General features: G+C 39.7%; 1 long non-coding RNA gene across 1 annotated transcript in view; it reads right to left on the minus strand.

Moving 5' to 3' along the window:
- Positions 1-26,066, minus strand: part of LOC140526064 (uncharacterized) — a 46,646-nt gene extending 20,580 nt beyond the window's left edge. Inside the window, exons 1-2 of the long non-coding RNA XR_011974228.1 lie at positions 19,169-26,066; positions 18,754-18,917 (exon numbers count right to left, since the gene is read on the minus strand). This is a non-coding gene — a long non-coding RNA (uncharacterized lncRNA). The remainder of the gene's footprint in view (positions 1-18,753; positions 18,918-19,168) is intronic.
- Between the last annotated feature and the right edge of the window lie 269 nt (positions 26,067-26,335).

Here is a 26,335-nt window from a genome sequence, read left to right on the forward strand (position 1 = left end):
GTGGGCACAGGATTGAAATATTAGTATCTCACATTCATTGTTAAAACAGAGAGCAGAGGAATGCCACAAATGTCAAATGGAAAAGGAATGAACTCTTCCTTGGGTAACAAATGGAGAGATAGCAAAGGGAAAAGTCCCAGTCCAAATTTGGCAAATAGGTTATATTGGACCTCTGCCCCAAGATAGAGGATGCAAATTTATATGTACTTATGTTGACACCTATTCAGGTATACTAATGATTTGTTCTTTTAAGAGTGCAACCCAGATAAATCCCTGTAAAACTCTAGATATAAGTTTATATAATGAGACCTCAATGCATATTCAAAGTGACAAAGGGTCACATTTTAAAGGTAATGAAATGATGAGATATTGTATATCAAACAATTTAGAATCGACACATATTCCATATTATCCACAAGCATCTGGGTTAATTGAAAGAATTCATGGATTATTGAAAAAAACAGTTAATGAAGTTCTAATAATTTTTATCAACATTGAAAAGATAATTTATTCACTTCTTTATGTAATTTGGGTAATAGGCCATCTGGAGAAAGTACACCTCTAGCCAGAATGATGACCCCAAATCTACAAATTAAAAAACAGCAAACACATAAATTCCAAATGTTGAGTATTATACTGTGAGGCAAAATCTCCCAGCAGTATATCCAGGAACATGTGGTTCAGCTGAATATATTTACATTATTTGGAAGACTTTTTGTTGGAAAAGAAAGAAAGAAGAAAAATTCCTACTGGAATATGCATGAAAAATTCCTAAAAAATCATTTTACTCAGATATTGCCTGAATTAGGATTAGCAGCTCACAGAATACATGTATTGGCTAGAGTGATAGATTCTAATTATCAAGGAGAAATTATTGTGGTATTCCGAAATTTAGGCAAAGAACCTATACAGTTTTGTAAAAATGGTAGAAAAGTTCAAGTGATCATTATTCCTCATGAAATCATACCCTTGTGTAAACTGACCCTCTTCCAAAATAACTATCAGAGAAACTGAAGGGTTTGTTTCTACTAATAGAATAAAATTGGGAGCTAAAGTAGGGGAGAAGTGGAAGTCAGACGATATTCCAAAGGCTACAGAGATTACAGTACATGGAAAAGAAAATACTATAACTGTTGTTTATTCAGAAGAAGATAATTATGAAATCGTGCCCTTAATTCATATTTTTTTTTATTGTGAATAAGGTTATGATAGTAGGTTAATGGACTCTACATGCATGGCTGATGGTATATTTATCCTGCTTCTAGTTATTGTCTCTTTATTCTTTTTGATCTTTCTTTGTTTGACCTGTTTGTTAGATTTGTCTCCTGCAGGCTTAGTGCCCTCTACTTCTAGGTGACTGACTGCTTAAGCTGAATATCACCCTCTGTCCAAGACTATGACATGTCACCCCTGGACCTGGCATTGATCAAGCAACAGATACTGGCTAAGGTCCCTCAGATGGGACCTCTCAAGGTAAGGAGAGATCTATATCCAATCTCAGCAGGAAGCAGTTTTAGAAAATGAAACCTTTGGTCCTTACCCCAAGGGATTTTGGGATCTATTAGTTTGAGGAAGAAACGATGGAGTACTTGTGCCCAAGCCCCCACCCCAAGATGTTGTTTTATGTGTTTATTTTTTGTTATCCCTTTTATAATGTTATGGAAGTTATGTAAATAGAAATTATCCCTAAAGTCCCATCAGCCTATATAATGGACATGAAAGATCTTGGGGCCAAATGTAATGTTAATGTAATAGGAAGATCTTCCTTGTCCAATAATAGGACTATGTTACCTGCTTTGAGCTCTGGTCCAGCTCACAACTGTGATACACCGTGAGTCACATGGAGCCCATTGTGGGAGGAGCTTACCCAATGGAATTTTAGCTGAAATAGAATTTTGGGGAGAGAGAAGCCAATGTGAGCAGGCAGAGGGAGGAATTCTGCCAAGGGCAACTTGTTTGTGGGGAGGCCTAACAGAAAAAATGCAGGCCCTCTCTGGACTGGTGTTTAGTACCTTGCTAAATCTTACCTTTTGGTATCCTAATAATGATAATCTAAATAAATATTTTGGCTTTACCTTTGAGGGAGAGAGTTTATTATATTTTACTAATCTACCCTGGAAATATTTATGCATATTCATAGCAGCTGCTATGGGTATTGCATTGGGGTTACACCAGGAAGATTTTTGGGGTCAACACAACCTGTGGCCCTGAGTTAAGTATTAAACAAATCTGATTTCTAAGCAACAAATCTGGTCTCTCAGCCATGAAAAATTCGGTTCGAACACTGAAATAAAGTTGTCCCATTCCCCCGCCTTGGGGCTTTCTAAAGCCCAACATTCTATACTAATGTAAGCACAGTTACAGAAGCAGAGAGCTGGGTTAAAGCTGAAAAGGAAATTTGTTAAATAACTCAAGTCAGTTGAGGCATCCCCTTTGCTATCCATTTTATCAAGAGCTTGATAGAATTCTTTAAGGAGAGACCTTATCCCAATATCTCATAGTTAGAGGGATCAAATTAAGTAAGCATTGGGGGCTGTACAAGTGCACCACCCAATACAATTTCCTACACATTGAAAGAACATATATGGCCATAAGTATCACCAAAAGCTAAAAAGTAATAGGTTCCCAATTCTATACTTCCTTTAATATCATAAAAATTGGACCAATTTAGTTAAGCAGATTTCTAATTTCATACAGCTCTTAAGAAACAAACCTAGCCAAACAGATTCTATTAGATAAACCAAGATTATAGGGTGAAACTACATTTAATCAGCTTATTTTATTTGGGACCTTAGTTGTCCCATGTAGCCATCTGATCCTTAGAAATATTTTCCCTTGTAAATTCTGGAATAGCCTTCATTTGCAGAGAAGTTCTGGAGGAATATTCCTCTTCAGTTTGGTTTTCCAGTAACTAGTTCATATGGTGAAAAGCAGTTCAAACCTTCAGAGCTAAACTTATACTTGTTATTTTGTTATTATTCTTCACAGAAATATTTGAAAGCCATATATACGCATATGTCTGTATATGTGTGTGTATGTCTGTGTATATATATACATGCACACACATACATACATACATACACACACATATACACACATCTATATATCTACACATTGTCTTAGTTCTTTTTAAATTTAAATTAAATTAAATTTAAATTTATTTTTAGATTTCAACATACACCTCCACAAAATTTTGAGTTCCAATTTTCTCCCCATCTCTCCCCTCCCCCCACCCCATAATATCTTGCATTCTGATTACCCCTTCCCTCAATGTATCCTCCCTTCTATCACACCCCACCCTTCCCATATCCCCATCTTCTCTCTTTTCTTGCAGGGCAAGATAAATTTCTATTCCCCATTACCTGTGTTTCTTATTTCCCAGTCATATGCAATAATAATTCTCAACATTCATTTCTAATACTTTGAATTCCAACTTGTCTGCTTCCCTCCCTCCTTACCCATCCCCACTGAGAAGGCAAGCAGTTCAGTACAGGTTATATATGTGTCGTTTTGCAAAAGACTTCCATAATAGTCATGTTGCGTACAACTAACTATATTGCCTTCCATCCTACCCTGTCCCCCCCTTTTTTTCTATTTTCTCATTTGACCTTGTCCCTTCCCAAAAGTGTTTACTTCTAGTTAGTCCCTTTTGACATTTGCTCTCCCTTCTATCATCCCCCTCACCCCACTTGTCCCTTTCTCTCTTACTTTCCTGTAGTGTAAGATCGATTTTCATATCAAATTTAGTGACCATGTTATTCCCTCCTTGAGCCCTATGTGAAGAGAGTAAGCTTCACTTTCCCCCTCTCACCTCCTCCCTTTTCTTCTTCATTGAACAAGATTTTTCTTATCTCTTTTATGAATGATAGCCTGCCCCATTCCATTTCTCTCTTTCTCCTCCCAATATTTTCCTCTCTCACCCCTTAATTTAATTTTATTTTTTTTATGGATATCATCTCTTCTGATTCAACTCAACCTGTACTGTGTGTGTGTGTGTGTGTGTGTGTGTGTGTGTGTGTGTGTGTAATCCCTCCACCTACCCAAATACTGAGAAAAGTCTCAAGAATTACAAATATTATCTTTCCATGTAGGAATGTAAACAGTTCAGCATTAAAAAGTCCTTTATGATTTCTCTTTCCTGTTTACCTTTTCATGCTTTTCTTTTCTTTTCTTTTTTTTATTTGGCTTTTAACATTTATTTTCACAAAATTTTGGGTTACAAATTTTCTCCCCTTTTATCCCCTGCCCCCCCCAAACCCAAGCATTCTAATTGCCCCTGTGACCAATCTACTCTCTCTTCTATCCTCCCTCTCTGCCCTTGTCTCCGTCTTCTCTTTTGTCCTGTAGGGCCAGATAGCTTTCTTGACCCCTTAACCTGTATTTCTTATTTCCCAGTGGTAAGAACATTACATTTGATCCTAACACTTTGAGTTCCAACTTCTTTAGCTCCCTCCCTCCCCACCCCTTCCCCTTGGAAGACAAGCAATTCAATATAGGCCAAATCTGTGTAGTTTTGCAAATGATTTCCATAATAGTTGTGTTGTATAGGACTAACTATATTTCCCTCCATCCTATCCTGTCCCCCATTACTTCTATTCTCTTATGATCCTTTCCCTCCCCATGAGTGTCGCCCTTGAATTGCATTCTCCTCCCCATGCCCTCCCCTCCATCCTCCCCCCCACCCTGCTTGTGCCCCTGTCCCCCACTCTCCTGTATTATGAGAAGGTTTTCCTATCAAAATGAGTGTGCATTTTATTCTTTCCTTTAGTGGAATGTGATGGGATAGACCTCATGTTTTCCTCTCACCTCCCCTCTTTATCCCTCCACTAATAAGTCTTTTGCTTGCCTCTTTTATGAGAGATAATTTGCCCCATTCAGCTTCTCCCTTTTTCCTCCCAATATTTCTCTCTCACTGCTTGATTTCATTTTTTTTTTAAGATATGATCCCATCCTCTTCAATTCACTCTGTGCACTCTGTCTCTATGTATGTGTGCGTGTGTGCATGTGTGTGTGTGTGTACTCCCACCCAGTACCCAGATACTGAAATGTTTCAAGAGTTACAAATATTGTCTTTCCATGTAGGAATGTAAACAGTTCAACTTTAGTAAGTCCCTTATGACTTCTCTTTGCTGTTCACCTTTTCATGGTTCTCTTCATTCTTGTGTTTGAAAGTCAAATTTTCTTTTCAGCTCTGGTCTTTTCATCAAGAAAATTTGAAAATCCTCTATTTCATTGAAAGACCATTTTTTCTCCTGAAGTATTATACTCAGTTTTGCTGGGTAGGTGATTCTTGGTTTTAATCCTAGTTCCTTTGACTTCTGGAATATCCTACTCCATTTCCTTCGATCCCTTAATGTAGAGGGTGCTAGATCTTGTGTTATCCTGATTGTATTTCCACAATGCTTGAATTGTTTCTTTCTAGCTGCTTGCAATATTTTCTCTTTCACCTGGGAATTCTGGAATTTGGCCACAATGTTCCTAGAAGTTTCTCTTTTTGGATCTCTTTCACGCGGTGTTCTGCGGATTCCTTGAATATTTATTTTGCCCTCTGGTTCTAGAATGTCAGGGCAGTTTTCCTTGATAATTTCATGGAAGATGATGTCTAGGCTCTTCTTTTGATCATGGTTTTCAGGTAGTCCCAGAATTTTTACATTGTCTCTGGTGATTCTATTTTCCAGGTCAGTTGTTTTTCCAATAAGATATTTCACATTATCTTCCATTTTTCGAATCTTCACGCTATGTTCTATGATATCTGTCTTTCTCATAAAGTCCTTAGCGTCCATCCGTACCATTCCAGTTTTGAAAGATCTATTTTCTTCAGTGAGCTTTTGAATCTCCTTTTCCATTTGGCTAATTCTGCTTTTGAAAGCATTCTTCTCCTCATTGGCCTTTTGAACCTCTTTTGCCAATTGAGTTAGGCTAGTTTTCAAGGTGTTAATTTCTTCAACATTTTTTTGGTTCTTCTTTAGCAGGGAGCTGATCTGCTTTTCATGCTTCTCTTTCATCCCTCTCATTTCTCTTCCCAGTTTTTCCTCCACCTCTCTAACTTGATTTTCAAAATTCTTTTTGAGCTCTTCCATGGCCTGAGCCCATTGGGTGGGCTGGGACACAGAATCCTTGATTTCTGTGTCTTTGCCTGATGGTAAGCATTGTTCTTCCTCATCAGAAAGGAAGGGAGGAAGTGTCTTTTCTCTGAGAAAGTACCCTTCAATAGTTTTATTTCTTTTCCCTTTTCTTGGCATTTTGGCCAGCCAGTGGCTTGACCTCTGAATATTCTCCTCACACCCACCTTGCCTCCTGGTCCTCCCAGCCAGAGTTTGGGGACTGAGATTCAAATGCTGCTTCCCGCCTTAGGGCTTTTGGCGGGGGCAGGGCTGCTATTCAGTGTGAGAATTAAGTTCAGGTGGTCAGGTCGGGGCAGGGCTGCCTCTCAGGCTCAGTTCCCTCAGGGGGTTTATGCACAGACCTTCCACAATGGATCCAGGCTCCCGCCCGCTTGGGGAGCCCCTGTCTGCAGCCGCCTCTCAGCTTCTATCTCCTGGGGGGGCCCGACATGGGGGCACCCCACTCCCCTCTCGACCTGCCAAAGAGACTCTCTCACTGACCGTCCTCACCTGTGGGTGGAGGGGCTTGTGCCGCCACTGGAGATCCCGTCTCTGAAGCCTGCTCGGATCTGTACCTCTCGGAGCCGAGGCCTCCGCAGGTCTGGGCTGGGCTCCGCGTCTGCAGCGCGATGGACCTTTTGCGAGAGGTTTGCAGTTCCCTCTGTGGGTGAAGGGACCCGCGTGGCCACAGGAGATCCCATCCCCGTAGCCCGCTCGGATCTTTTCCTCACGGTGTTGCGGCCGCTGCAGGGCTGCACTCAGCTCCCAGTCCCTGCGCCCAGTCCGCAGCACGAAGGACCCCCCGCGAGAGGTTTGCAGGTCTCTCTGGAACAGAAATCTCCCTCGCTCCAATATTCCGTGGCCTCTGGGTGCAGAATTCGCCATTACTCCCCTCTAGCCGTTCTGTGGGTTATGGGTTCGGAGCTATGTGTATGTGCGTTTTTCTACTCTGCCATCTTGGCTCCGCCCCCCCTCATGCTTTTCTTCATTCTTATGTTTGAAAGTCAAAATTTTCTATTCAGTTCTGGTCTTTTCATCATGAATGCTTGAAAACATTCATATTCTATATCATTGAATTATTCTATATCATTGAATGACCATTTATTCCCTTGAAGTGTTATACTCAGTGTTGCTGGGTAGGTGATTCTTGGTTTTAATCCCAGTTCCTTTGACTTCTGGAATGTCCTGTTCCAAGCCCTTCGATCCCTTAATGTTGAAGCTGCCAGATCCTGTGTTATCCTGATTGTATTTCCACAATACTTGAATTGTTTCTTTCTAGATGCTTGCAATATTTTCTACTCGACCTGGGAACTCTGAAATTTGGCCACAATATTCCTAGGAGTTTCTCTTTTCAGATGTCTTTCAAGAGGTGATTGGTGGATTCTTTCAATATTTATTTTGCCCTCTGGTTCTAGAATGTCAGGGCAGTTTTCCTTGATAATTTCATGAAAGATGATGTCTAGGATCTTTTTTTGATCATGGCTTTCAGGTAGCCCTATAATTTTTAAATTGTCTCTCCTGGATCTATTTTCTAGGTCAGTTGTTTTTCCAATGAGATGTTTCACATTATTTTCAATTTTTTCAATCTTTTGGTTTTGTTTTCTAACTTCTTGGTTTATCTCATAAAATTATTAGCTTCCCTGAACTCCAGTCTCTCTTTTAAAGAACTATTTTGTTCAGTGAGCTTTTGAACTTTCCTATCTATTTGGCTAATTCTGCTTTTTAAAACCTTCTTCTCCTCACTGACTTTTTGGACCTCTTTTTCCAATTGAGGTAGCCTCTTCTTAAAGGTGTTATTTTCCTCAGCATTTTTTGTTTCTCATTTAGCAAACTGCTGACTTGCTTTTTAAGCTCTTCTATGACTTGAACCCATTTCATATTCATTTTGGAGGTACTGGAGGCAGAAGCCTTGACTTCCTCTGACAGTATGCATTGTTCTTTCTCATCTCAAAGGATGGAAGGAGATAATTGTTCACTAAGAAAGTAACCTTCTATGGTCTTATTTTTCCCCCTTTTTGGGGCATTTTCCCCAGGAAGTTACTTGACTTCTGAATCCTTTGTCAAGAGGAGGGTCCTAGTGCTCCTCCTCCCTCCAGTGCCATGCTCAAGGCTGAGATTCAGATGAGCTGCTCAATTCCCCCAGGGACTTTAAGCTGAGCTGCCTGGACAATGGACCCAGACTGCTTCCACGGCCACTATAGCCACCTGCTGCTGCTGCTGCCACAACCTCTGCTGTTGCGTATGGCCAGTGCTGGGGGTACCTTACTCCCCTCTCTCCCAGCTGGTAAAGTCCTTCCACACTGACCTTTGGAGCTTTCTTTGTCACTTGTGGGTTGAGGGATCTGGAACCCTCTCTGGTGAGACCCTGGAGATCTGTTCAGGTCCTGTGCTTCCCAGTGCCACATGGCCAGAGATTGACTCTATTCTGCTCAGGGTCTCATGAGATAGACCTTTCTTGTCAGCCTTCCAGGTTCCCTTTGACAGGAAATCTCTTTCACTCTGTTGTTCTGTGGCTTCTGCTGCTCTAAAATTTGCTGAGAGTCATTTTTTACAGGCATTTTGTGGGCTATGGGGGAAGCACTAGAGTATATGGGTCTTTCTTCTCTGCCACCTTGGCTCCTCCCTCTCTGTCTTAGTTCTTAGTGAAAACAATCTAATCTTTCTCAAATTGAAGTTTGCTACTCAATTAAAATGGAAAACTTTTACATCTTTATCACACATCTTTGTTGTATTCTTTCCTTTTGAGAATTTGTTATCTTCATATCATTCAGAAAGAATGAGATACTTTAGAGACCTAATCTTATACATAAATGTGTAACTATTAGTGACTACAAATTCAAATAGAAAAATTTAAAAAACAGTAAGATGTTTAATACTTATACCCCATTACAGTAACTCAGAGATGTTGAGTATTGCAACAAGATTAGTTGTATCTAAAAACAACAATAGCAAAAAAGATCTTTTACAATGCTTCTGCCTGGTTATAAAAAAATTCTATGAAAGGAAGAAGGAGGGACATTGTTATAATAATATTAATATTGTGTCTTCAAGGGCACAGACTGACCCAACATAAGCATATTAGGATAAAGCATCCTAAACTGTGTTTGATTCCAAGTAAGAGTTAATCTTTATTTTGGAATAGCCAATCATGTAGCAAAGTTCCACATTATGCACAGGGTAACGCAGCCAGGCTCAGAATTAACCAGGTGGGAAAATTTCTTGCTGAGAAAGGAAACAGCACAATATGGGAATTGATTCAAGAGGATCCTACCATTGAACTTGCAGGGTTGTTCTCCCAACCTTCTCAGGCACAGACATACACCTGTATCAGTAATTGCATCAAACTCCCTTTGAGCAGCCCATGGCACTTCTTTTGAGAGATGGATTAGTTTAAATGACAATTCAGACTATCACACATGAAAGCAAAACTTAAAATGGTATCAAAATAACAGTCTCAGGAGATTTTTTTCTCATGTTGTTGAAATAGAAGTTAACAATAAATGCAAACAAGGCCTTATGTCTTATTCATTCTAGTTTTAATCCATCTTGGAACAAAATTAATCCTTTGAAATTAAGAAAATAATTACATTATGTGATTACGTGTACAGTGAGTACCTGATAGTTCACTCTAAACCCAGAAAAACACTGGTCATTGTAAGCATATAAGCTGACAGATAACCATATCTGAAGCTATAGCACTTTAACCTCTAAAGGCAAAATGATTTCCTTTCTTTGCTTATTTGTTTTTATCTCTATAACCCCAACTTTGCCAGGATTGAAAAGATAGAGGGAAAGCATCTTACAGTTGTTGTTGTTTTGTTGTGTTGTTTTTGTTGGTTTTTTCAGGTAAGTTCAACATTAGATTACAGAAAGCGGGGAGAGCTACTTTAAGTATGAAACTTCATTCATCTCCCCCACTATTCTAAGCTCCCTTTCTGTGTTTTTTCTTTTAATAGTAAACTTTCTGGTTGTGCTAGATTTTCCCCTTAGAAATACTACAAAATAGCAGAATACACACACATATAAGATATGTATATATATGTATACATACATACATATATATATCTATATACATGTATATATGTAAAACAGAACACAAGACAAAGGCTTTCCTGAGAATCTCATAGGGTAGGTAGGAAGAAAAATGGGCTCCTTATTGTGGAATTATGAGTGTTTGGCCTAACTCTGGTCAAAGTTTCATTTGATTAATACATGTTTGAGCTTCTCTCATTAGCTTGGGGTTGTCCTAAAAGAATAGGTATAGCACTGACATTAGGCAATAAGTTCATCAATGTTGCTTAATCAGCTAAGTATTAAGATAACACAAACATCTGATGAAGGATTCTCTCAGGGCAGGTCCTGTGATTCAACAGGTGACCCTTGCATTTGAGCCCTGGATCACAGTGCCATACTCCTCAAGATATCAAGGCAGTTGCCACAAATATATAGTCACAGACCACATATCAAGTATCCACCAACCATGTATTAAAGATCTCCTATGTGTCGTATACTGTGCTAAGAGTTAGGGATACAATGAAAGGTAAAAGAGAGTGCCTACTTTCAAGGAGTTCCCAGTCAAGGTAGACACAGCATGCAAACAATGGTGTATAAAATACACACACACACACACACATATATGTGTGTATATATGTGTGTGTATATCTATATCTATGATAAAATGATGATAACAAGGGGAAAGGTATGAAGGAAGATGTGGAAAGACTTGTCAGAAGGTGGGATTTTAGCTGAAAATTCAAACAAGGGAGTCCAGGAGACAGAGATGAGGAAGGAGACAATTTCAGGCATGGAGAAATAACCACTGGAAAAGCATAACATTGGAAAATGGAGTGTATTTTTGAAGGAACATCAAGGAGATGAGTGCCACTGCATCAGAATACATGAGGAGAAATGTAAGAAGACTGGCAAAATAGGAAGGGACCAGGCTTGCTGGGTATGTTAAAATAGTAGGAATTTCTTCTGAGTAAGGGTTATGGCTGCTGGGATCCCTTCCAACTCTCCTTCTGTGATTCAATGATCCTGAGGATTCAAGACTTTTCATCCATCCATCCATCCATTAATTTATCTATCTATTCATTTAGCATTTATACAGCACCTACTATGTGTCTGGCACCATACTAAGTGCTTTACAACCCCTACCTCATTTTATCCTCACAAGAACCCTGCCAGGTAGGTACGATTATTTTATACCCATTTTGCAATTAAGGAAAGTGACGCAAACAAAGGTTAAGGGACTTGCCCAGGGTCTACACAAACGTAAATATCTGAGGCCAGAATTGAACTCAGATCTTCCTCCCTCTAGGCCCAGCATTCTGTCTGCTGAGTCACCTAGCTCCTCTAAAAGCTGATGAAATACACATACACACACACACACACACACACACATACACACATATTTACATCTACACACATACATTCACTCACTGAACAGGCCCTAAATTTCAAACATTCTAGGTTCTGCAGGGGATAAAAAATGTAGACTTAAGATAGAGAGGCCATCTAGTCCAAACTCGTCATTTCACAGATTAAAAAATTAAAAAACCAAATAGATGTTCTATGACTTGTCAAAGGTTAAACAGATAACTGACTATCAGACAGAACCAAGAGTTGGACTAGGCTCCTGAGTAAAATATAAAGTCCGCTTTTCTTCCCTGTGCTACCCACTACACACCGCTGCTATACTTTTAAAAAAGGAACTTATAGTCTCACTTGGCAGAAGTTCTCCTCCCTATCATTAACAGGGTTCTTTTAGTGATGTGAAATGCTGTGTCCTGAGTCCCAATCAAAAGAAGTCCCTTATCAAAGTAAGTATCTTACCCCCACTTCATTCTTAGGATATAGATGGATACTTTTCTTTATTTAAAAAATTTAAATGGTATTTTATTTTTCCCCAATTACATATTAAGAAAGTTTTTTAGCATTGATTTTTACAAGATTTTGAGTTCCAAATTTTTCTCCCACCCCTTTCTCCCCTCTCCTCTTCTGAAAATGGTAGACAATTTGATATATATATATACATATATGTATGTATGTATAGTTCATGCATGTGTTATCATGTAAAACATAAACCTTTGACCAGTTATCAATTGAGGAATGACTTGTATTCTCATAAATTTGCTTCAGTTCTCTGTATATTTGAGAACTGAAACCTATATCAGAGACACTTGCTGTAAAGATTGTTTCCCAGCTTTCTGCTTTCCTTTTAATCTTGGTTGCATTTGTTTTGTTTTACAAAAGCTTTTCAATTTAATATGATGAAAACTATCTATTCTACATTTCGTAACGATCTCTATCTCTTGTTTGGTCATGAATTGTTCCCCTCCCCTTACATTTGACAGGTAGACTGTTCCTTGCTTTTCTAATTTGGTTGCTTCATGCTACCTTTTAGCAAGCTGTAGTTTATGTCTTTTAAGTACATATACTTAAGTGGACATTTTTCTGCTGCCTCTGATAAATCCCCTTGTCTATTCCAGGCTCTTCTAATTTCTTATAATGACCCATTTTTATTAAGGGGCAGCATAGGATCATGGAGCAATGGCTTGTAGGCACTTCAAAGGTCATTTAGTTAAACTCCCTCTTTTTATAGATGAGGAAACTTAGGCCTGGTGAGGTCATGTGATTTTTTCCAAAGTTACACACGTAGTAATTATCAGAGTAATATGCTGTGTCCATTACCAAAAATGAAAATCTTTATTTTAGGGAATCACATTTTTAGTTTTGGGACAATGTACTTCCCAGCAAGGATTCAACTATATATCATTGTAGAAATCAAAGCCATCTTGGTACTCTCCCCAGGAACCCAGCCTTCACTGTTTTTGCAAAACCATAGAAGATTTGTGTCCAAAAAGATGCTCAAAAGGCAAAAAGGGGCCATTTCCAGGACATTAATCTGTTTTCTCATCTAAAAAACTTCTGTCTTGATTTTGCACCAAAATGGTGAAACTTTTGGTTTTTCACCCTCTTAGTATCAGATTTTAAACCAGGCAAATCAGGTTCCACCATTCCCTTACACAATGTGGGACCTTTTTTTCCTGCTCCTGGCTTCTTGGCTACTTTCTCATCTTGGTCTTATTGGATTCTCTTTTCTGGGGGCTGATGATAATCATGGAAACTGGGGGAAACATCATAGTCAAAGGTTTCCACTTCACACTCTGGAGATGACTGTGTCCCCTATGGGAGCTCTGGGCTCCCTTGTAGCTGGGGACAGTTGCTGAGAATCAGATTATACCAGGAACCCCCACAGCAGATTCTTTTTTCCCTCTGAATTTTTTATTTAATATTTTCCCCAATTACATTTAAAAATAATTTTAGCACTCTTCCGTCCCCCCAAAATTTTGAATTTGAAATCATCTCTTTCTTCACTCTTCATCTCATTGAGAAGATAAGCAATCTGATATAGGTTATACATGTGTAGTCATGCAAAACACATTTCCATTTAAGTCATGTTGTGAAAGAAAACACAAAAAAGAAAAAGAAAAACCCAAGAAAAATAAAAAGTGTGCTTCAATCTGCATCCAGACTCCACCAGTTCTCATTTGGGAGATGGACTACACCTTTTATCTTAAGTCCTTCAGAATTATCTCAAAAAAAGAGAAGCTAAAATGGTGGCAAAAAGGTAGCAACTTGTCTGAACTCTTCCCCAAATCCCTCCAAAATACCTTTAAATGATGCCTCAAAACAAATTCTAGAGTGGCAGAACACACAAAACGATGGAGTGAAGCAATTTTTCAACCCAAGACAACTTAGAAAGTTGGCAGGAAAGATATGTTGTACCAGGGTGAGCGTAGAGTGCAGTACAGTACAGTTCATGCCCCAGGAAACCAGCAGTAGACATTTGGAGTGAGGGTTGGGGTGGGATTGAATCAGTGGTGACAGTAGTGGTTCCTGGACCTATCAACACACAGATGATAAGGGGGTCAGACAACTGGCCAGACAAAGATTACAGGGATCCCTTTGGGAGCAGCAGTGGCAGGACCCTGTTGAATTTCCTATACTTGGATCTGAGTCAAGTCCTGGGTCACAGTTCTAGGGAGAGGAGGAGCACCAACACACTAGACCTTGCTGGCTACAGGGGAGCTGGGACTCTGGTCAAACAAAGGTACAGAATAGAAAAGAGTCCTTCACAGACCAGAGTAAAGAACAAATAATAAACACATCTCTCATTAGATCATATCATCTTGGAAGACTGAAAACTTACAGGTCCCCAGAATTACCTCTGAAAATAACTGCAAAAAAACTTGAAGCTTGGAACAGTACCCCCTCCACTCTGGAAATAGGGGTCCACTTTATCAAAGAGATAAAAGTCAAGAAATAAGTTGGAAAATGAGCAAACAACAAAAAGATCCTGACTATAGAAAGTTACTATGGTAATAGAGAAGATCAAAACACAAACTCAGAAGAAAACAGCAAGATCAAAACTCCTACATCCAAAGCATCAAGGAAAAAAAAATATATGTATTAGCTCCAGGACACTGAAGAGCTCAAAAAAGAATTTTAAAATCAAAAAAGGGAAGTAGAGTTCTGGGACTGAGACCCAGGACTGTGACCTAGATGTAGGTATGGACAATGCAACAGGGTTCTGCCCCTGGTGCCAGCAAAAGGACCCCTGTAATCTTCTCCTGACCAGTTGTCTGTTCACCTTTTCACTGCTGTTACCAGTGATTCAATGCCACCCCCCTCTCCCACTCCCATGGTCTACTGTTGGTTTGCTAGGTCAAAATCTACACTTGGACTTCACTCCATTCTCATCCCCCAGATCTTTCTTGCCAACCTTCTAAGTTGTTTTGGGTTGTAAAATTGTTTCACTCCATCCTTTTGTGGGTTCTGCTACTCTAGAATTTATTTTGAGGCATTATTTAAAGGTATTTGGAGGGGTTTAGGGAAGAGCTCAGATTAGTCCTTTCCTTTTCTCCATCTTGGTTCTGCCTCCCCTACAGCAGATTCTATAAAGACTCTAATCTGTTCTGGTTCTGCTGGCTGTGGGACATCTATATCCATCAATGCAGCACTGCAGTCTGGTCTCCAGTTTGATAATATGTATTTACCATTCCAAAGAAAACAACACACTATATTTTTCCCTTTTCCTTTTTTTGGGGGGGAGGGGGACATAGGTATCCTCTATATCTTCCATGCCATAGTTTCTTTTAAGGATTCATAAAGAGGAATTAACAAAAGGAGGATGATAATTCAGGTTCAGACCCTCAAATGGTTTCCTCCAGGAGCTAGGAAGCTCATGGTAAATTTCACTGTCAAAGAAATGTGAGGTCCAAGTTAAAGCTGTGACTTGGGCAGTCTTCTGTGTAAGGAAAACATGACATTGTTCTTCCCATTCCTGCTAAAACTACCCCAAACTCTTTTTGTCAGGAGAATTTCCAATTTTGGGCCTGTCTTTGGTTGAGCTTATCTTCACCGGTCACTGGGAACATAGCTGGATTTTCTCCTTCTGGAATACAATGAAAAAACCCTGCATATAATAATGGGAAACTGTTTCCACATGCAACACACTCCAAGGGTATATAAATGACTTCTATTAGACAATCCCAACAAAGCTGACTCCTCTGGATATAAGGCCTGAGTTGTCCATTCCCAAGCTTCTCCTAGCGAACTGTCCACAGAGACATCAGCTTATACTAAGAATGTGAAATTCTAGAGAATAATCATCACCACAAACTCAGGAGTCTTTTTATTTATCATCAGACAGGGTTTCTTAATGCAAGGGGTCCATGAATAGATATCAGGAAAGTCTATGAACTTAGAACTTTTAATATTTTAATAACTGTATTTAAATATAATTGTTTTCCTTTGTAGTTTTCATTGAAAAGCATGAATCTGACACAATACTTTGCATTTAGTACAATGCCTGAACCATAGTAAGGCATAACAAATGCCTTTTGATTTAACTTGATCTGAGGAGTCCACAGGCTTCACCAGATTGGCAACAGGGTCCATGATGTAACAATCCCTGCCATAAGGGAACTGTGCCCTCAAACACCATTCTAGTAAAAATAACATTTTGGGGAGACTAAATTTATGATTTCATTTGCATAAGAAATTCTTGAAGAGGAAACTGCCTCTAGTAATGTAGATGTGCAACTTTAATTTATTGAGAAGTTAAGCAACTTACCAAGGGCCAGTCCCATCACCAATATGTCAGTGGGAGGCCTTCCGGACTCCAAGGCCTGATCTCTGTCAACTATGTCATATTTGCCTCTCTATAATGACAAGAACCCACCTTTATAAAGTGAGTGCTTTCAGGTTTATAAAGCATTTTCCCTCAATTGTACTATGATATATTAAGGCAAGTACTTTCTCTTTTGAGTTACTCAGTCCGCTGAGCTAGTGTCATGGTCAGAATTTGAATAAAGGTCTTATGTTTCCTATCCAATGTTCTTTCTACTAACTCCATTGTGCCTGTGGAAATAGTGTCAATCATCTGTTCAATCCCTAATTTTTTGAGAATGGGGTGAGGCTGCCTCACACCAAATACTCTCTCTTATCTGTTAGATGTGCCCTCACTTAGAGTGGATGTAGCCTTAGATATCAGCCCCAAGCAGAATTTACTAGGTCGACTTAAGAGACTTTTCAGGAAATGGGGATGGGTGGAGGGTGGGAGACCTAACTCATCTTCTTTGCTTTCCTTTTGGGCTCATTTCTAACATTGCCAGTCAGTTCTGGGCTTTCTGTATTAAAAAGAAATTGTATAGGTTCATTAGACCATTCAGGCAGTCAAAAAACATCTATTAAGTGCCTACTATGTACTAGAAATTATGCTAAGCACTGGGGATTCAAAGAAAGGCAAAGAACAGTTCCTTCCCGCAAGGAGCTCACATTATAACTGGAAACAGCATGAAAACATAAGGTACATACAGAGTAAATTCATTAATTTACAATTTCTTATGAATAAAGCAGACTGAAACAGCTAACATTTTGGAACACAAAAACTGTGTAAGGGAAGAATTTGCAAATGGGTGTGGCACTGAAAGGGGAACCAGGGGACTCATGTCTTAATGCTGACTTTGATGCTACCTATTGCTATCATCTTAGGTAAAGTCACTTTATTTTTCATGGATGGAATCTTAAAGCCCGTCTTACCAAGCTCCCTCCTTTTACAGAGGAGGAAAAAGGTCCAGAGCAGTTAAGGGAACTTAGGGTCACACAGGGAGGAAATGACTCAATTTCATCATCTGCCAAAATGAGATCGTTAGATTAGTCTTTGGTGTTTTGGGATAGGATAGAGTTAAAGAGCTGGCCCAGGTAGGGGGTCAGATCCCACAGGGAATCCCTAGAGAGTGTCCTGATCAGGCTAATAGGTTATAGATTTAGAGTAAAAAGGGATCTCAGAAACGTTTTAGTCCTACCCTTCATTTGACTGATGAGGAGACTGAGGGACAGAGAGGTTAAATAACATAACTATATCCCATAGTTAAAAAGCATCAGAGGCAGGATTTGAACCCACATCTAGCACTTTTAACCATCATACCATTTTACCTTTCACATCTGATTTGGCCTCTGTACCCACCAAGGAGGATCCAAGTACCTAGTCACTAGTGTGTTCACATTTTCATGGGGATAACATGCCATCCTCTTTCTTTCCCTGCATACAGCTGCAATTTCTGTTTGGTATTAATAGAGAAAAGGATTAACAAAAAGGGATCACTAGCTTTAGACCCTAGGCAAGACACCGAGAATTCAAAAATGCCCAGGCAGTTTCCTTCTGGAACTTGAAAGCAATGTTGGCATCTAAGTAGCGGTGCAGTGAAAAAGGGCTAGATCTGGAGGCAGAAAGAACTGAGTTCAAATACAGCCTCAGAAACTTGCTAGCTGTGTGACCCTGGGCAAGTCATTTAACCTGCTTCAGTTTCTTCAACTATAAAATGAAGATTGAAATAGCACCTACTTCGCTAGATTGTTGTGAGGATCGAATCAAATGGGTAATCTTTGTAAAGCATTTAACACAGTGAATGGCTTATAATGGATGATTAATAAATCCTTGTTCCCTCCCCTCCTCCCCCTTCTTTCAGAAGCTAGAACAGCAGCTTTCACCCTCTAGGAAACGAAGCTCAAAGCAGATCTGAGCAGCTTCCTGTCAGAGAAGGAAAGGTTTATGTTCTGCCCCTTTCAGCTACAACTGGCTCAAACTTCCCTTTGTTTCTGGGAATTGGCTTTTCCGACTGTTTCACCCCTGTAAGTCACGACTGGGATTTTCGAGTGTTTGGATACAATGAAAGAACAAATTGTAAAATAAAGAGAAACCTGTTAGTGTTTGAATTCGTAAGAGTCCAGATCTTCCCCATTGGATGATTCATTAGACATAACAGTCACTTCCAGGAAACAAGAGGCTTGAATGACTGTGGGTTTTCAAACTTTAATCTTGTGATTTTTCTGATGGAAACAGTAGCTTGTGCAAGATGTGTGAAATTTTAGAGCCTTGAATGACCTCATAGGTCAGAGAAATCCCAGGAGGGAAGTCGACAATATGCTTTCACAATATACTGGTAAAGGTTTGAAAAGAAAAAAATGTCCTATCCAATTCATTCCTCAGTTCTAGGAGGACATGGCCAGACCTGCTCCACCCTGGAGTAGTTGCCTGCCTAAGAAACATTTTCAAATTGACTTTCGAGTCTAGACTTACTGGTTTTTCAGGAATGGGCGGCAACACTCTCCACTCATCTGCTTACTTCCTTGATGTTCCCTCTAAGGATGTTCTCTGTCCAGTCTCTGTGTTGAAAAACAACTGTTGTACATTCATTCTTGAACATTTGGCTTCCTATATATAAATGAGTCTGGAAGACAAACCTAGGGGAAAGGAGAGACTCACATAAATGGGCAAGGAACTTAGTGTGAGCAGTGCAATGGGAGTAAGGAGACATGGGGTCTAGTTCTGTCTCTGTTACCTAAGCAATCTTGGGTAAATCCTTATACCTTTCTGGGCTTCTGGTCCTTATCTCATTCTTTGATTTGGGGACAATTTAAACTTAAGGACAAACTAAATCGTTTTTAAACAGTAGATTTTAAAAAATCACTTTAGGCTGACCCAAATGCCTCACCTGTGGTCAAGACAGAAGCCCCATGTCTTCATAAACCCAGAGTCTTGAAGGATGGCACTGACTCCTAACTTAGGCTCACTGGATGATACTGAGTGGTTCCTTGGGTTGTGGTTTTATCGGCGTGGTACAGCCTTTGGAATCAGAAGATTTAGTTTCAATATTGCCTCTGTTATCACCTGTGTGAACTTTGGTAAGCCACCGATCCTTCTTGGGTCTCAGTTTCCTCATCTATAAAATGAGAGGGTTGGATTTGATGGTCTCTAATATGCTTTTCAATTCTTAATCTATGATTCAATGGTCCTGTGAGTCTATAGAAGTCAGAGCCTATTGTGTGAAACAAATGAAAAGCCTGAGAGACAGTTTCTGGATAATTAATAATCCATTTATTAATTAGGCTAGATTAACTGATAATCAATAAATTGATGGTCAGTGGTGTCAGTAACCAAAGACAAAACATTGGTGATCCCTGAATGTTTAATTACCTTTGGAAAAGGTGCCGCCCCCGGGTTAGTGAACAATTAATGAGGGGACATTATTAAGGAGATGGTCTAGAAGTCTTCAGCTCCTCCTGATGAGAATGTGACTTGATCATGAGCCTCAGCTGCCTCCTGCAATCTGGACAGGGGAACCCATTTCTACCCAGACCACTTTGGTTGACTTTCTCCTTCATAAACTGGGTTTCCTTAGGCTCTATTAGAAGGGTACAATGACATGGGTATATTTCCTAAGGGCAAGAATTCACCTAGATTAGACTCTGTTTGAAAGGTCTTAGAGTTGGGTGGGGTCAGTCTTGTGCAAGATCTCAGAGCATGTACTTGGAGGATTTGGGCAATCTAGATGATGCAAAGTCCTTCAGAATTTGACTGACTGGCTTATAGGAGCTGATCCCTGAATGAAGAAATAGGATCCTAATTTAATAATTGGTTGTTAATATAATAGAAAAATAACCACTTTTCTCATGTGAAAGTGTGGGGGTGAAGGGGTTAGGAGATTCTCTTCATGCTGCCAGAGTCCTCTCTCTGCTTTTTAGTTTTCTCTTGGACTTAATTGTTCTCTGTGTTGTTCTGGTCTATAGGACTTTTCCCTTTCTTGGACCAGACCAACAGATGCTACAGAGGGAGGATTTGGGGTCATGTTGATGTTTGTTTGTCACCTAGTTCTTGGAAGGAAATTTAAAATGAAGTGCTTGGACTGGGTAAGGTGCTCTGATGGACAAGCCACCATCTTACAAAATAGGGCACCCCAAATTCCCTTATTTATTTTACTTGGAAGGGACTGTAGGGGACTTCAAGTGTGTTGACTCTTCAGGAATGGGTCTTCACCACATTCCTCTTCTTAATGATGTACAGTCTGACTTTGACCCTTGTCTTCCTGATGCCCTAGTTGAATTTCCTGGTACAGTCTCCTGAGATCTTCACTCTGACCTCCATTCTGCAGGATGATTCTTCTCTCTTGTATTGGATGATGAAAACTACAGCAGCTGAAACCCTCTATGACCTCATGGTGTGTATGTGCTTCCAGAGCCCCATGGGTAGAGAAAATCCTGAAGCAGGTCAGGCAGCAATAACAATAGACACCTTCTGGAGGGCTAGTCCAGCTAGGAGGCTGGGGCTCTAGTCTTTTTTCAGGGTCTCTTGAGGTTCCTGCCTTTTCCTCTTCCATTTCTTTACCATTTCCTTCCAGAGTGGCCTCTTTGCCAATGAGTAGGCCAAAGGGTACACTCTTGGGAGAAGGATCTAGTACACTCCCCTCTCATGCCTCCGTGCTATATATCCTAGACCTCTTTGGAATTGGTTCCAATTTGGCATCAGGCTCCCATGCAATGTTCTCAGCTGTGATCATTTCTACATGGAAGTAGCTGAAGCTGACTGGATTTTCTTCACTGCCTGAGAGTGAGGAGACACAAGAGTGGTAAGGAGAAGAGGAGGAAGTGGAAAGTGGAAAGTAAAGTGATGGAGAAGCAGCTCCCCTTTCCTCTTGCCTCTCAGCCCCATCCTCCCCACTGGGCCCAGGCTGGATCAGATCTTCTGCTCTCACAGCCCCTGAGAAATGAAGTGAAGAGGTTCTCAGTTTCACTCTTATTGGTAGACCTCACCCTTCTCAGGTCAATCACTTCCTTTGTCAAGGGGTCAGGAAATGTTGGTGGAAAAAGGCACAGGCATCCATAGGTGGACCCTTCTCTCAGATTCCTATTTTGGGAGTTTGTCTCTGAAGGGCCCAGAAAACTCCTCTCTACACTGCTCGATCTTGTTCACACTTCCCTTGAGTCTGAGCCTGTTAAGTGGGGCTTTCTTTGGGCCCAAGGCCTAGAGATTCCCCTTGGAGTTCTAGGGTTTGTGTCATTCTATTCTCTCCTACCTCCTTCAACCCAGCAGGAAAGGATTTAACTGAGAAGGGAGACTATAATGTCTGAGATCAGATTCTTTGCTATTAGCAACAAGTCTGGGGCACAGTCTTAGAAACCCCTATAAATATTGTTCCTGGTTATGGTGCAGACTTAGGTGGAGGTGGGTGTAGGTACACAGAAGAGTGGTTAGGGTTGTGCTTTGTAATCATGTTTCCCTTTGGGAAGAGCATACATGAAGGCAACATCTCTGCTTCAGTAAGTTCAAAGTAGGTCTTAGGGCCATGGTATTGACTAGAGAACTCTGATGTAGGATCCATTTAGGGACTGTTACTCGGCTGGGGTCTACAATGTGACCAGAACTGGGCATTCTCTGAGTCCAAGAAGTGACTCAATTTTCATATAAACACTTTGAAGATAGGGAAAATCTCTTGTTTTTGTATTCCCTGTGTCTAACATATAGTAGTAGCTGGTCTTCCTGAGTCCATTCTCTTGCGTTGAAAAGCAACTGATGCACATTCATTCTTGAACATATGAAAAAATGAACATAGGAGACAAACTCTGAGGAAGGATGAGACTCACATAAATGAATGAGCTTAGTGTGAGCAGTGGGATGGGAGTCAGGAGACATGGGGTCTGATCCTGTCTCTGTTAGCCAAGCAATCTTGGGTAAGTTGTTATACTTTCTCTTTCTATCTTTCTTTTGGTTGGGAACTGTTTAAATACAAACTAAATTATTTTTAAGCAGCAAATTTTTTAAAAGTTTCATCAGCTGGATTGACCTGCATGCCCTATAGTCAAGACAGAAGCCCCAAGTCTCCATAGACCCAAAGTCATGAAGGATGGTGCCAATTTCTAACACTTACTGGGTGATATTGAGTAGTCCTTTCCTGTGGACTTTGGGATGTGGTACATCACTTCCTCCCAACCTCACAAGCTCCTTGTTGATTTTTCTCTCCTCTTTTGACTCATCATTAGTCTCCTCAAACTTCACAATGTTTTGATTTCTTCCTACTTATCTAGGGAAGGATTAATTTTCTCCATCCTAATCCATCCTTCTTTCCCTTGGAGAAAATCCCCAGCTCTTACCTTCTGAATTCTGTGAGGCTTGGCTATTAGCCTCAAGATCAGGCAACTCTTCCTCATGTTGAGGATTCATAGTGAGGGACCAAAAGTAATCCTGGGGAAGGATGACCCTCAAGTTCTGTGGTCCCCTTTTTTCAGTATCTAAGAGGGTCTGAATCCCTTAGGTATTCTACAAGAAATGATCTTATTTCAACTGAAGTCACTCAAACCTTCCAGAGAAGGACGGAGTCAGACAGCAATCCTCAGAGTTCACTCTCCTCTGTGGACCTGTTAGGATTCTAATGAGCAACAGGAGCCTACAGAATGCTATGACCTCATCAGTGACATGGCAGCCCCACATTAAACGCAAACATAGCAACAGCAGAACCCTCATGTTCATCATCAGTGGAAGGATGATTTCACCAAGGGGCCTGTCCCATGGATCTTAGGCCAAATAACTTCTAAATAATATGATTTTGGGGGGTGGCTCGAACTACAAAGAAAGGTTAGCTTATGAGAAGTAAACATAGCCTGTATATGGATTGACCTCACACGCCATTACTCACCATTTGTTGATGAGTTCACAAGATTACCAAGTTTTAGATAACATTTCATAGAGGTCAGAGATTTAGTTCTGGAAGTGACCTCAGATACTACCTCATTCTATCCTCTCATATTACAGCTGAGGAAACTGAGGTCAAGAGAAGTTAATTCACCCAAGATCACACAGGTAGGAAGCCTAAAAAGTGAGATTTCAGACTCAAAACACACCTGAAAGTTACTGAAGCAGAGATGTGCTCCCCACTTATTTTATGCCTTGGAGTAAATATCACATAAATATATGATTTATCCTTCCAACTTCTGAGAGACAGTTAGACCTAATCCATGAATTAGGAAGAGTTGTGTTCCTCCCTATCACCCGTATTCTCTGTGTGACCTGGGGCAAGTCACTTAACCTCTTAGTCCCTCCCCCTCCCCCAGGCAACTCTCGGAGGGTGTACATTGCAGACAAGTTGTTGAGATCCATGGAAAGAATTTCCACACTGAGAGTTTCCCCACAGGGATGAAATCACTGTTATGGACTGCTCCTCCCAACTCTTCCCATCCGCCCTAAAAAGAAAACAATTCTGCTACCTCTCCTAGCCATTCAGGGAGAACAAGTGAGATTGGAGGAAGAGAAGTGTCTCAGATACAGAATGAACCAATTAAAATATTCTTAATCTTAATGTTTCAGAGTGATATTCCATTTTCTTTCCCCTTATACTGAATTTTGCATCCAACTAGTAAGGGAAAATACAACCTAGAGTGACAGAGGAAGAGATCACTTAAAAAAATTTTTATTTGAAAATTTCTTTTTAATAGCATTTGCCCCCCAAACATATGTCAAGACAATTTTTAGCATTCATTTTTACAAGATTTTGAACCCTAAATTTTTCTCACTGTCTCTGTTTCTCTCCTCTTTTCCTAAAATGACAGGCAATTTTATATAGATTACACATATGCTATCAAGTAAAGCATAATTCCATATTAGTCACAGTATGAAAGAAGAAACAAATCAAAAGAAAAAAGATGAAAAAAAGAAAATCAAATGAAAAGGAATGACGTGAAACAAAGTATGCTTCAATCTGCATTCAGAGTTCTTCAGCTCTTTATCTGGGTATGGATAGCATTTTCTGTTATGAGTTCTTTGTACTCATATTTATATTCATAGTTGATCATTATACAATGTTACTGATACTGTGTACAGTATTATACAATATATTATACAATTATACTGATATTGTGTACAGATTCCCCGGTTCTGCTAATTTTACTTTGCAGCAGTTCACGCAAGACATTCCAGGGTTTTTTTCTGAAATCTACTTGTTTATCATTTCTTATTGCACAATAGTATTTGATTACATACATATACCACAGCTTGTTCAGTCATTCCACAATTAATGGGCATGGCCTCAATTTCCAATATTTTTTGCCACCACAAAAAGGGCTACTATAAATATTTTTGAACATATAGGTCCTTTTCCATTTTTTATGATCTCTTTGGGGCACAGACTTAGTAGTAGTAATGCTAAGTTAAAGGATATGCACAGTTTTATAACCCTTTGGGCACAGTGCCAAATTGCTCTCCACAATGGTTGAATCAGTTCACAACTCCACCAGCAGTGCATTAGTGTCCCAATTTACCCACATCCTTTCAACATTTATTATTTTCCTTTTTTGTCATATTAGTCAATCTGATTGGTGTGAGGTGCTCCATGAGAGTAGTTTTAAATTGCATTTCTCTAATCAAAAGTGATTTAGAGCACTTGTTCATATGCATATAGATAGTTTTGATTTCTTCATCTGAAAACTGCCTGTTCATCTCCTTTGACCTTTTATCAATTGGGGAAAGGCTTGTATTCTTTTTAAATTTGACTTAGTTCTCTCATATATTTGAGAAATGAGGTCTTTATCAGAGATACTTGCTGTAAAGATTGTTTCCCAGCTTTCTGCTTTCCTTCTAATCTTAACTGTATTAATTTTGTTTGTGCAAAAGCTTTTTGATTTAATATAATCAAAATTATCTATTTTAAATTTCATAATGTACTCTTTCTCTTGATTTGTCATGAACCTATAACTCATTTAACTTCTTTAAGAATTTGGATGCTATACCATTTAGTACACATATGTTGAGTATTAATTTTAGTTCATTATCTATGGTACCTTTTAGCAAGATGTAGTTTCCTTCCTTATCTCTTTTAATTAGGTCAATTTTTGCTTTTGCTTTGTCAGAAATCAGGATTGCTACCCTGCTTTTTTTATTTTTTTACTTTAGCTGAAGCATAATAGATTTGGAACCAGTCCCTTACCTTTACTCTGTGTGCATCTCTCTGCTTCATGCATTTCTTGTAAGCAAGATATTGCAGGATTCTAATTTTTGATCCGCTCTTGTTATCTGCTTCCATTTTATGGGAGAGTTAATCTCTTTCACATTCACAGTTATGACTATGAACTGTGTATTTCCTATTTTTTCCTCCTGTTTGTCCTCTTTCTTTCACCCATTGTCTCCTCACCAGTGAAAACATTGGTCTTCTTCTTATCTCTTCCCCAAATCTGCCCTCCCTTCTGTCAGTTCCCTGACTCCCAGCCCCCTTCCAATGCTCTTTATTTAATCATCTCATCTTCTACTTTCTACATTGAAAAAGACAGACTTCTTTATTCAATTGATTATGCATATAATTCCCTCTTTGCGCCAACACAGAAAGGAGTCATGTTCAAGAGATGCCCACATTCTACCCTTCCATCTTCCCCTCCACTATAATAAGTTTTTTGCACCATTTCTTGTGAAATAATCTACCTCATTCTACCCCTTCCTTTCTTCTGTACTCAGTGTACTTCTCTTTTTCATTCTTTGTATTTTTCTTTTCTATTTAAAAATGAATTATTTATTTTTCAGTATTCAAAATTCACTTCCACAAGAATTTAAATTCCAAATATTCTCCCCATCTCTCCCCACCCCCATCCCAGGACAGTATACACCCCATCCACCCCTTCCCCCAGTCTGTCCTCTCTCCTATCACCCTCTTCTTCCATCTCCTCACCTCTATTTTCCTGTAGGGCAAAATAGATTTCTGTACCCCATTGTGTGTACATCTTGTTTCCCAGCTGTATACAAAAACAATTTTAACCTTCGTTTTTAAGTCTTTGAGTTCCATTTTCTCTCCATTTCTTCCTTACCACCCACCCTCATTGAGAAAGCAAGTAATTTGAAACAGGTC

The sequence above is a fragment of the Notamacropus eugenii genome, chromosome 2 (assembly GCF_028372415.1).
Source record: "Notamacropus eugenii isolate mMacEug1 chromosome 2, mMacEug1.pri_v2, whole genome shotgun sequence".
Lineage (NCBI taxonomy): Eukaryota > Metazoa > Chordata > Mammalia > Diprotodontia > Macropodidae > Notamacropus > Notamacropus eugenii.